This window comes from Lissotriton helveticus, chromosome 1_2 (assembly GCF_964261635.1).
Source record: "Lissotriton helveticus chromosome 1_2, aLisHel1.1, whole genome shotgun sequence".
Lineage (NCBI taxonomy): Eukaryota > Metazoa > Chordata > Amphibia > Caudata > Salamandridae > Lissotriton > Lissotriton helveticus.
Window position 1 is genome coordinate 347,924,856 of NC_136058.1, and position 9,848 is coordinate 347,934,703.

Below are 9,848 nucleotides of genomic sequence, written 5' to 3' on the forward strand. Positions count from 1 at the left end.
CTTACACAGAGGATCTCAGGTTTAGGAATTAGTTCCAGGGCAAAGGCCTGGAATCGATCTTTTCTGTCAGACCGATCCTTCCGAGTCTGTGAGGGTGACGTTACATCGTCCAGTAAACCACTCAGTTGTGGGGTTCCTCAGGGCTCCTCCCTGAGCCCCACACTGTTTAATATTTACATGCGCCCTCTTGCTGAGATCATCCGCCCTTTTGGTGTTCAAACCATTTCATACGCTGATGACACCCAGCTGGTGGTAACGCTGAATCACCCTTCAACCCAGCCAAGTGATCTAAGGGGCTGTATGGAAGCCGTCTGCGCCTGGATGACCCAGTCATATTTAAAATTGAATGGAGACAAGACGGAGCTAATGATATTAGGTAACTCCCCGTTAAAATCCATCGACTCCATCTGGCCATCCTCTTTGGGCTCTGCCCCCGAACCTAAAGACACCATTAAAAGCCTAGGAATTTGGATGGATAAAACACTCACATTCAACCACCAGGCAGTAAAACTATCTGCCACCTGCCTGGGTATCCTTAAGCTCATCCGTAAAATCCTCTCGCTCCTCCCTCTAAAGGCAAAACAGATTATGATCCAGGGCCTAATTCTCTCTCGGCTGGACTTTGGGAACGCCCTCTACCTGGGAGCACCCCAATTAACCCTAAAAAAACTCCAGGTAATTCAAAACTGTGCTGCCCGTATCCTCCTGGGCATCCCTCGCCGCCAATTTGTGAAAACTGAATTAAAAGATCTCCACTGGCTACCTATTAAGGAAAGAATCGAGTTTAAAAGCCTGTGTATTGCCCATCGCGCTTTCTGGAGGAAAGGAGCAGTTCTAAATCACACTCTGATCCATCCATACACCCCCACCAGACAGCTTAGGTCGACGCACGCCTTCCGAGCAAGCAACCCCAGGTTTCAAAGAGCGAGGTGCGGAGGCCGAACCTTCTCTGTGAATTCGGCCAGACTTTGGAACTCCCTCCCCCTCTCCCTCCGCTCCGAGCCCAATCTTCTCCCTTTCCGGAAAAAATTGAAAACTCTCTTGTTCAGCAGATAAACACAGTCTCCTTCCTCACACACACCTGTTAATCATTAGCGCTAGGACGCCTGCGGGTAGCTATCGCGCTCTATAAAAACTTAATCTAATCTAATCTAAATCAGCACACTCATTTCTGAGCACCGCGACCACACAGATCTTCATCGAGGCCCTGTGTGATTTGTTTATTCCAGTTCTTTTTTTATCTTGTGTGTACGTCTTCAGTGCTGCAGTGTTGAATTCAGCCACCCACCAGAGCAGGACAGTCGCATTGACTCTGGGAGGCCAGCAGAGGGTGCTGCAACATACAGTCTCCACAACGTCTCGTACGGCACTCACCACAGTGGGAAACACCTTTCGGCCAAGATGGGCAGTCTGGATCCAGAGGCTCCGCCCAACAGCAGCACTATGTACGCTGTTGCCGGGTTGCTCAGTGCCACACCGGGCATGTGGCCTGAGCATACTTCTTGACTTTTTATGCAACCCCCACACTCAAAAACATTTTAAGGCGTGGGCAAAGTGGGCTCTGGCCCAGGGTCCCAGCCTTTCAGCAGCTCTCTGTTAGAGTCACCTCTGTTCTACAGAGATTCTTGCCCTGTTGATCTTGAATAATTCTTAGACACATTGTTTTAAATACCATTTTCTTTTCATTTATTTTTAATGTGGGTGATGTGTGAGAGTCCATTACTGGATTCAAGCTAGCCTGGCTGATGACGGCTGATTAGCCAGAAACCGGTCCCAGGATGCTTGTTTCCGGTCCAGGGAAGACATGGCTTGGCAGTTCGGCCTGGACTGTTCCCATGAGGCACAGGGACAGACTGATTTGCATATGGCCTTGTCTGAACTGGGGTGGCGGAGTGAGCTAAAGAATGATGATGGATTAAACCCAGATCAGTTGACTGGGGGTGAGTGCTTGCAATGTTCAACACTCCGTCCATCATCCCCTTTGGTGTTGCTTTGTTCGCCCTAAGTTGGCAGGGTATGCCCAGACGTGGGTCCCTTGCTCACTTTGACACTGGATTCAAGCTAGCCTGCTGCCTGGCTGATGACAGCTGATTAGCAAGAAACTGGTCCTAGGATGCTTGTTTCCGGTCCAGGGAAGACATGGCTTTGCAGTTTGGGCTGGACTGTACCCATGAGGCACAGGGTCTGGCTGATTTGCATATGGCCGTGTCTGAACTGGGGTGGTGGAGTGAGTTAAATAATGATGATGGATTAAACCCAGATCAGTTGACTGGGGGTGAGTGCTTGCAATGTTCAGTGTGCTCAGGCCAAGACGCTCCCCCGCCGCCCCAGCACTCCCTGCTGGTGCTGTGTCCTCGGGCTGCTGCCCTTCACGACGTACGTTCGAGGCCCTCCTCCACCCGCAGGCTCCCTCCTGCGCCTCATCCCTGGTGGCCCAGTGGTGGGCGGTAAGTATTCGGTCTGTCCCTTCTCCTGTGTTCTCGATCATAATCTCCTGTAGTACTTGTTGCCTGTGTACTGTTTATTGTCCCCTGTTTCTGTATTTGCTGCCTGTATTTTGTGTTTTTTTCCTCTGTTTCCTCTGTTTCATCTTGCCTTGATCCCCTCTCTTCCCGCTTTTGCCGCCTTCTCTGCCCGTTTCCCGCCATTGCGTCCCCGCAGCCCCGGCCCCCTCCCCCCCATTCGCTCCCCGCCACCCGTCTCCCAGCTGCTCCTCCCTCCCTCCACCCCTTAATGCAGGTCGCTGCGCGGCGAGAGTGCGATCCTTGACCTGTGCTCAGGCCAAGACGCTCCCCGCCGCCCCAGCGCTCCCTGCTGGTGCTGTGTCCTCCGGCTGCTGCCCTTCACGACGACTGGCATTTCGAGGCCCTCCTCCACCCTCAGGCTCCCTCCTGCGCCTCATCCCTGGCAGGCCAGTGGTGGGCGGTAAGTATTCGGTCTGTCCCTTCTCCTGTGTTCACGATCATAATCTCCTGTAGTACTTGTTGCCTGTGTACTGTTTATTGTCCCCTGTTTCTGTATTTGCTACCTGTATTTTGTGTTTTTTTCCTCTGTTTCCTCTGTTTCATGTTGCCTTGATCCCCTCTCTTCCCGCTTTTGCCGCCTTCTCTACCCGTTTCCCGCCGCTGCGTCCCCGCGGCCCTGCCCCCCTCTCTCCCATTCACTCCCCACCACCCGCCTGCTCCTCCCTCCACCCCCTTCTTAATGCAGGTCGCTGCACTGCCCCGCTGTGGACGCGTGCAGCGGGCGCGCCAGAGGCAGGCCCGTCTGCACCGGTCCGCGCCTGGACCGCCCCCAGCGCCAAAACCCCTGGCCCCCGCACACCCCACCGCACCAAACCCAGCCTCAGCTACGACACCGGCTCCCTCCGCGCTCTCAACACCGGCCGAGACCAACACTGCAATCAAGCCGCCCCGAAACTCACCCAAGGACCCTTCTCCTGCCGCAACTGCCGCTTCACCTGCAACAGAACCATCAAAGCGGCAAAGACCAGACCCAACCACCTCCGCTGCATACCCCTCAACGCCCGCTCTGCACGCATACACGCCGTCGAGCTCTGGGACCTACTCGACACCACCGCTCCCGACGTAGCCTTCCAGACGTGGTGGAACGACTCCTCTGCACCGGACATCACCATTGCCATCCCAGACGTCTACAAGATCTCCCACAAGGACCGCACCAACAGCATCGGAGGAGGAATTGCCATTGTCCACAAGTCCACCCTCAAGGTCACCACCCACACAGACGACACCCTCAACACCCCCGAACACCTGCACTTCTGGATCCACACCGACCCCAACACCACCCTCAGAGGAACACTCATCTACAGACCCCCCGGGCCACGGGCCCAGTTCAGCGACGCCATCGCCGACCTCACCAGCACCCACGCACTCGCTTCCACGGACTACATACTCCTCGGGGACCTGAACTTTCTCCTCGAGAACAGCAACGACGCCAACTCCACCACGCTGATCGACAACCTCGGGCTCAGACAAATCGTCACCACACCGACCCACGCCGCCGGTCATACACTGGACACTATCTTCTCCACAAACAACCACGTCACCTTTTTTTTTTTTTTTTTGCAGAGTTTTATATAGCGCGAACTAGACCCGAAGTGAATCAGGTATCAGAGCACTTTACATAGCACCAGTTACGTTACATGAGGACACGCATTCATTTTAGGCACGGGGAGATTGAGTGATTTGCCCAGAATCACAGGAGGTTTTAGGCGTCGTTACCGAGACTCGAACCCAGATCCCCAGGTCCGAGGTCGAGCGCCCTAGCCGTTAGGCCAACTCCTCTGCCACCTTCAACCACACCACCGAACCCTACTGGACCGACCACCGCTGCATTCACTTCACCTACAAAAAAACAACTATGCACCACCGCACCCTCCAGCTGCCCCGCCGCGGCTGGAGCAAAGTCACCAAAGGCCAGCTACTCACCACCCTCTCCCAGAACCCTCCCACCGAACCCACCGACCCTGACTCCGCAGCCCGCAACCTCAGACAGTGGATCAACGACTGCGCCAACACCCTCGCCCCACTGAAGAAACCCCCCAGCAACCACACAAGCAAGAAAGCCACCTGGTTCACCAACGAGCTGCTGGCCTCCAAACGCGCATGCCGGAAGCTGGAAAAGGAATGGCTCCACGAACGTACACCAGACAATCACGCAGCCCTCAAGGACGCCACCCTCAGACACCACCACCTCATCAGATCAGCCAAGAGGCCCTCCTTCAAAGACCGCCTGGATAACAACGCACACGACAGCAAAGAGCTCTTCCGCATCGTGAAAGAGTTAGCCAACCCCAGCACCAACATCAACGACATCCCGCCCTCACAGGATCTATGCAACTCACTGGCAATCTTCTTCCACCGCAAGATCGCTGACATCCATGACAGCTTCAACACCATGACCACGCCAGTCCCCACCGCCCCCCCCGAACACAAGGAACATCAACCACCTTACCTCCTGGTCCAACGTCAGCGACGAGACGCGCAAGGTCATGAACTCCATCCACTCAGGATCCCCGACAGACCCCTGCCCCCACCACATATTCAACAAGGCAGTCACAGTCATCGCCCCCCAACTACGTAAGATCATCAACGTCTCCTTCGAAACAGCAACATTCCTGGAAAGCTGGAAGCACGCCAAAATCAATGCCCTCCTCAAGAAGCCCAAGGCAGACCCCATGGACCTCAAAAACTTCCGACCGATCTCCCTACTCCCGTTCCCGGCGAAGGTCGCCGAGAAAATCGTCAACATACAACTAACCCGCCACCTTGAAGACAACAACATCCTGGACCCGTCCCAATCTGGATCCAGACGGAACCACAGCACCGAGACCGCCCTCATCGCCGCCACAGACGACATCAGGCACCAACTAGACAATGGAGAAACTTCTGCCCTCATCCTCCTGGACCTCTCAGCAGCCTTCGACACGGTATGCCATCACACCCTGAAGACACGCCTCCAAGAAGCCGGAATTCAGGAAAAAGCCCTAGACTGGACCACAACCTTCCTCTCCGGCAGAACCCAGAGCGTCCGCCTACCACCCTTCCGCTCAGAAGCCACCGACATCATCTGCGGCGTTCCCCAGGGCTCTTCCCTCAGCCCGACGCTGTTCAACGTATACTTGGCCCCTCGCACAAGTGGCCCGCCACCACGACCTCAACATCATCTCCTACGCCGACGACACCCAGCTCATCCTCTCCCTCACCAAGGACCCCCACACCGCCAAAACCAACCTCCACGAGGGAATGAAGGCCGTCGCAGACTGGATGAGGAGCAGCTGTCTGAAACTGAACTCTGACAAGACGGAGGTTCTCATCCTCGGACCCTCCCCCTCAGCCTGGGACGACTCCTGGTGGCCTACCACACTGGGAACAGCACCAACCCCCACCGACCATGCACGCAACCTGGGATTCATCCTCGACTCTTCCCTCTCCATGTCCAAGCAAGCCAATGCCGTCTCCTCCTACTGCTACAACACCCTCCGCACTCTCCGCAGGATGTACAAGTGGATCCCGACCGAAACCAGAAGAACAGTGACACAGGCCTTCGTCAGCAGCTGACTGGACTACGGCAACACACTCTACGCAGGAATACCAGCCAAACACCTACGACGACTACAACGCATCCAAAACGCCTCCGCCCGACTGATCGACAACGCCCCCCCGCCGCAGCCACATCGCCCCCCATTTGAGAGACCTACACTGGCTCCCCGTCGACAAGAGGATCACCTTCAAGCTCCTCACCCACGCACACAAAGCACTCCACAACGCGGGACCAGCCTACCTAAACAGCAGACTCAGCTTCTACACCCCCACCCGCCAGCTCCGCTCCGCCAGCCTCGCTCTCGCCTCTGTCCCCCGCATCCAACGAACCACCTCCGGCGGCAGATCCTTCTCCTACCTCACCACCAAAAACTGGAACACCCTCCCCATCCACCTGCGACAGACCCAAGACCTACTCGCCTTCAGAAGACTAATCAAGACCTGGCTCTTCGAGCAGTAGCAGCCCCCCCCCCGCCCCCATAGCGTCTTGAGACCCTTGCGGGTAAGTAGCGCGCTTTACAAATCCTATGATTGATTGATTGGTTGATTCAACACTCCTTCCAACATCCCCTTTGGTGTTATTTATCATGCAACATCCATCAAATATGAAAAATAGGAGTGTCTCACAGATTTTATTTACAGTAAAATGAATGAACTGAACTTTCAAAATTGAAAACACCCATCAAACCTGTTCTGAACAGCGGCCCCCAAAATAGGTTTGACCCAGGGTCCCCAAAACGTTGAAGATGTCCCAGGCCACACGAGCCTGGGGACCGCAGGAAGACTCAAGCTCGTCGCCAATGTTGTATCGTGGTGTCACGGTAAACGTGGGAGAGACAACACACTCTTCATGGAAGGTAATTGCGGATGGGGCCTTGTGTCATACATTGCAGACACATGGCAGTATGCATCGCCCCGGCCAGGGTGTCTCCTGTGACCTCACACCCGGCTGGGGATATATTTATTAACTGGGGGGTGGGAGAGAGTCAGTGTGGATGGACAGATTGGGGGTCCCCGTGCGTGGCACCATGAGGGGGAAAAGGGTTGGATTAGAAGGACTCATTGAGGTCTCTGAGGGGGAGAAGGGGGTTGGTGAAGAGGGGCTGATTGGGGCCTCTCCAAGGGCACCAGGGAGAGGAGGAGGGGCTGGGGTGAGGGCGGGCGCAGATTTACCTGCTCCGATTGGTTGAGCGGGAGAATGAAAATTCCTCATTGACTTCTATTGTAGAAAATTCAATTTCAGGCGGGAGACAGCTAAAATAAAGCCATTTTTGGCTTGTGAAATCGGTAGTCTCCCGCCTGAATCGGGTCTATTGGCATGTATGAGCTTTGGGGAGTGTCACATCGTCGATGACGTCACTGCTTAAAATGCCAGCTCCGTCAGTGTCTGGTCTTCAGTGCTGGGGGAGAGCAGCGCCCCCCAGCGAGGGTTCTGCCAGTGTCAGGATGGAGGCGATGAGAGCCCTGGAGGCCTGGTACTAAGACCTGTGGACTCTCCAATAATGCAAAGAACAAACCTCCACTGTATCTGGACCTGGGGCGGTGACAGGATGCAGGCAGGAGCCGCCGAAATAGCTCAGTTGGGAGAGCGTTAGACTGAAGATCTAAAGGTCCCTGGTTCGATCCCGGGTTTCGGCACATGCCTTTTGTTTCAAACATGTTATAATCAATATTGCATAGTCAAACTTTAAACCCTCTAAAACGTGGTAAAATGAAACGCTGCTGTAGCATCACTGTTTATTTCTTCCACGCTGCAGCTTCTTGCCCGACTGAAGATCTAAAGGTCCCTGGTTCGATCCCGGGTTTCGGCACATGCCTTTTGTTTGAAACATGTTATAATCAATATTGCATAGTCAAACTTTAAACCCTCTAAAACGTGGTAAAATGAAACGCTGCTGTAGCATCACTGTTTATTTCTTCCACGCTGCAGCTTCTTTCGTCCCCCCTCACTTCTTTCTAAACCCTTTCATTCCGTATTTACTTTCTTTATTGACACATGTTTCTCGCAGTCCTACTCAGTGTAAGGCTCACTTCAGAGACTATTCCCAGGTGTGTGAGCACCTTTCCTAATTCCATAAAGCGCCTTGCCAGTCTAGCTTTCGATAGCTCAGTTGGTAGAGCGGAGGACTGTAGAGGAGTGTCTATAATCCTTAGGTCGCTGGTTCAAATCCGGCTCGAAGGACTTTTGCAAACTCTACACTTTTTTCCCTCTGCTTCACAATAGAAGGCGCCTCTGTCTCAGACCCTCACACGCCGGGGCTTTTCCTGCCCCCTTTCTTCACCTTTACAGCCCAGCTCTCTCCTCCGGCTGGAGGGGGGAGGGTCTCCCCCCCTCCCTGTGTGCAGCCCCCGCCGCAATCTCCCATCATCAGACAGAGCCGGGGGCCCCTGGGCTGAAGAGCCGGGCCGGGCCCCGTCTGGAGCAGCCCTGGGAGCTGGTTGTGGTGACTCTGGCAGCAGGGGATGCTGCTGAGAGCGTCTGCTGGGAGGCGAGAGGGTTGCTGTGAGGTGTGAGGGAGGAGTGTGTTTGTGGAGCCTGTGGCCCCCTGTGTTGGTGTCAAGAATCTGAAAATGTGAAACGTCGGCGATAGGTCGGACAGGGCGTGTTAAAAGACACCACAAGCAGAAGTCAGCGCATCTGATCCTCGTTAGTATAGTGGTCAGTATCCCCGCCTGTCACGCGGGAGACCGGGGTTCAATTCCCCGACGGGGAGAATATGCATTTTCTTATACTCCGCATATATTTTGAAAGCATAAGGAATAAACCTCCATTTAAAATGTAATCTATAATGTGACACTGACGCGAATGGATATTACACTTTTCATTAATGATCACATCTCAACTAAGTAAAAGAATTTCTAATGCAATCACATACCTTTTTAAGATCGATCACGGGACATTTTTAAGAGACACGTTTTAGGAAGGATATTTTAAGCTTCTGTGTGCGTTCTTGAAAAACACAAAACGTTTACATAAAAAACAAAGTACTATGCAATAAATAAAATATATTTAAACTAGTGTTTTTCACACTAAATTAATTAAACGATGGGGCGGGCTCTGACTGATGGTTAATATGGAGACATTATCTTTATAAACTATAGTTTACAACTTACAGGCACATTATGAAAGCAAAAGTACCACTAACCAGGAATTGCCCGCCCCGCTGTCCTTATCATAGATTTTATATTCCCAAAGTCAAAACATTACTGCCAAAATCATGTCCGATTATTGAAGTGTATTCTGGGAATTGTAGTCCAGTGTCTAACTCTCTGAACTAAGGGCGAGGGGACACAGGATCCAAAGCAAATAAAAAACACGGGCTGGGTGAAGTGCTGGTGCTCGGATCTGGGAAACTTGAGAGCTTTGTCGAGGCCTTGGACGAGCTGCAGGGGTCCCTGAGAAGGTCTGCTGCCCTCCAATAGGGGTCCCCGAGATGTGCTGGCCTCCTAGAATGGTAAGTGTTTTTTCCCTTATGCCTAACTGGTTCTTGCTGTTTTTCCTCTCCAGTAGTTGTGTGTTTCGAGGGTCTTCTATATTTTCGGCACTTTGAAACTCTTAAAAAAAGACACTGTCTATTTAAATTCCTTTCTTCGTGGTCTGCCTCAAAGTAGTGTGTTTTCTGTGCCTGTTGATGTTTTCCTAAGTTTAGTAAACACTAGCTTGAGAGTGTTATCCTGATGTGTTGTTGTTGGTACCTTCATTAATTGATTATCATGACCCATAACAACATGCAGCCTCATACTACAACTTGGAACAGGTGCTCAGAAGGGTGTATGTTGCATTCC

The 9,848-nt window shown here is 53.1% G+C and overlaps 3 non-coding genes across 3 annotated transcripts; all 3 read left to right on the plus strand.

Annotated features, from left to right (window-relative positions):
• Positions 1-7,627: 7,627 nt before the first annotated feature.
• Positions 7,628-7,700, plus strand: TRNAF-GAA (transfer RNA phenylalanine (anticodon GAA)). Its single transcript has one exon. It is a non-coding gene; the product is annotated as a tRNA-Phe (tRNA).
• A 458-nt stretch (positions 7,701-8,158) lies between these two features.
• TRNAY-GUA (transfer RNA tyrosine (anticodon GUA)) lies at positions 8,159-8,244 on the plus strand. The gene is given in 2 exon segments: positions 8,159-8,195; positions 8,209-8,244. It is a non-coding gene; the product is annotated as a tRNA-Tyr (tRNA).
• A 460-nt stretch (positions 8,245-8,704) lies between these two features.
• Positions 8,705-8,776, plus strand: TRNAD-GUC (transfer RNA aspartic acid (anticodon GUC)). The gene has a single exon. It is a non-coding gene; the product is annotated as a tRNA-Asp (tRNA).
• The last annotated feature ends 1,072 nt before the right edge of the window (positions 8,777-9,848 follow it).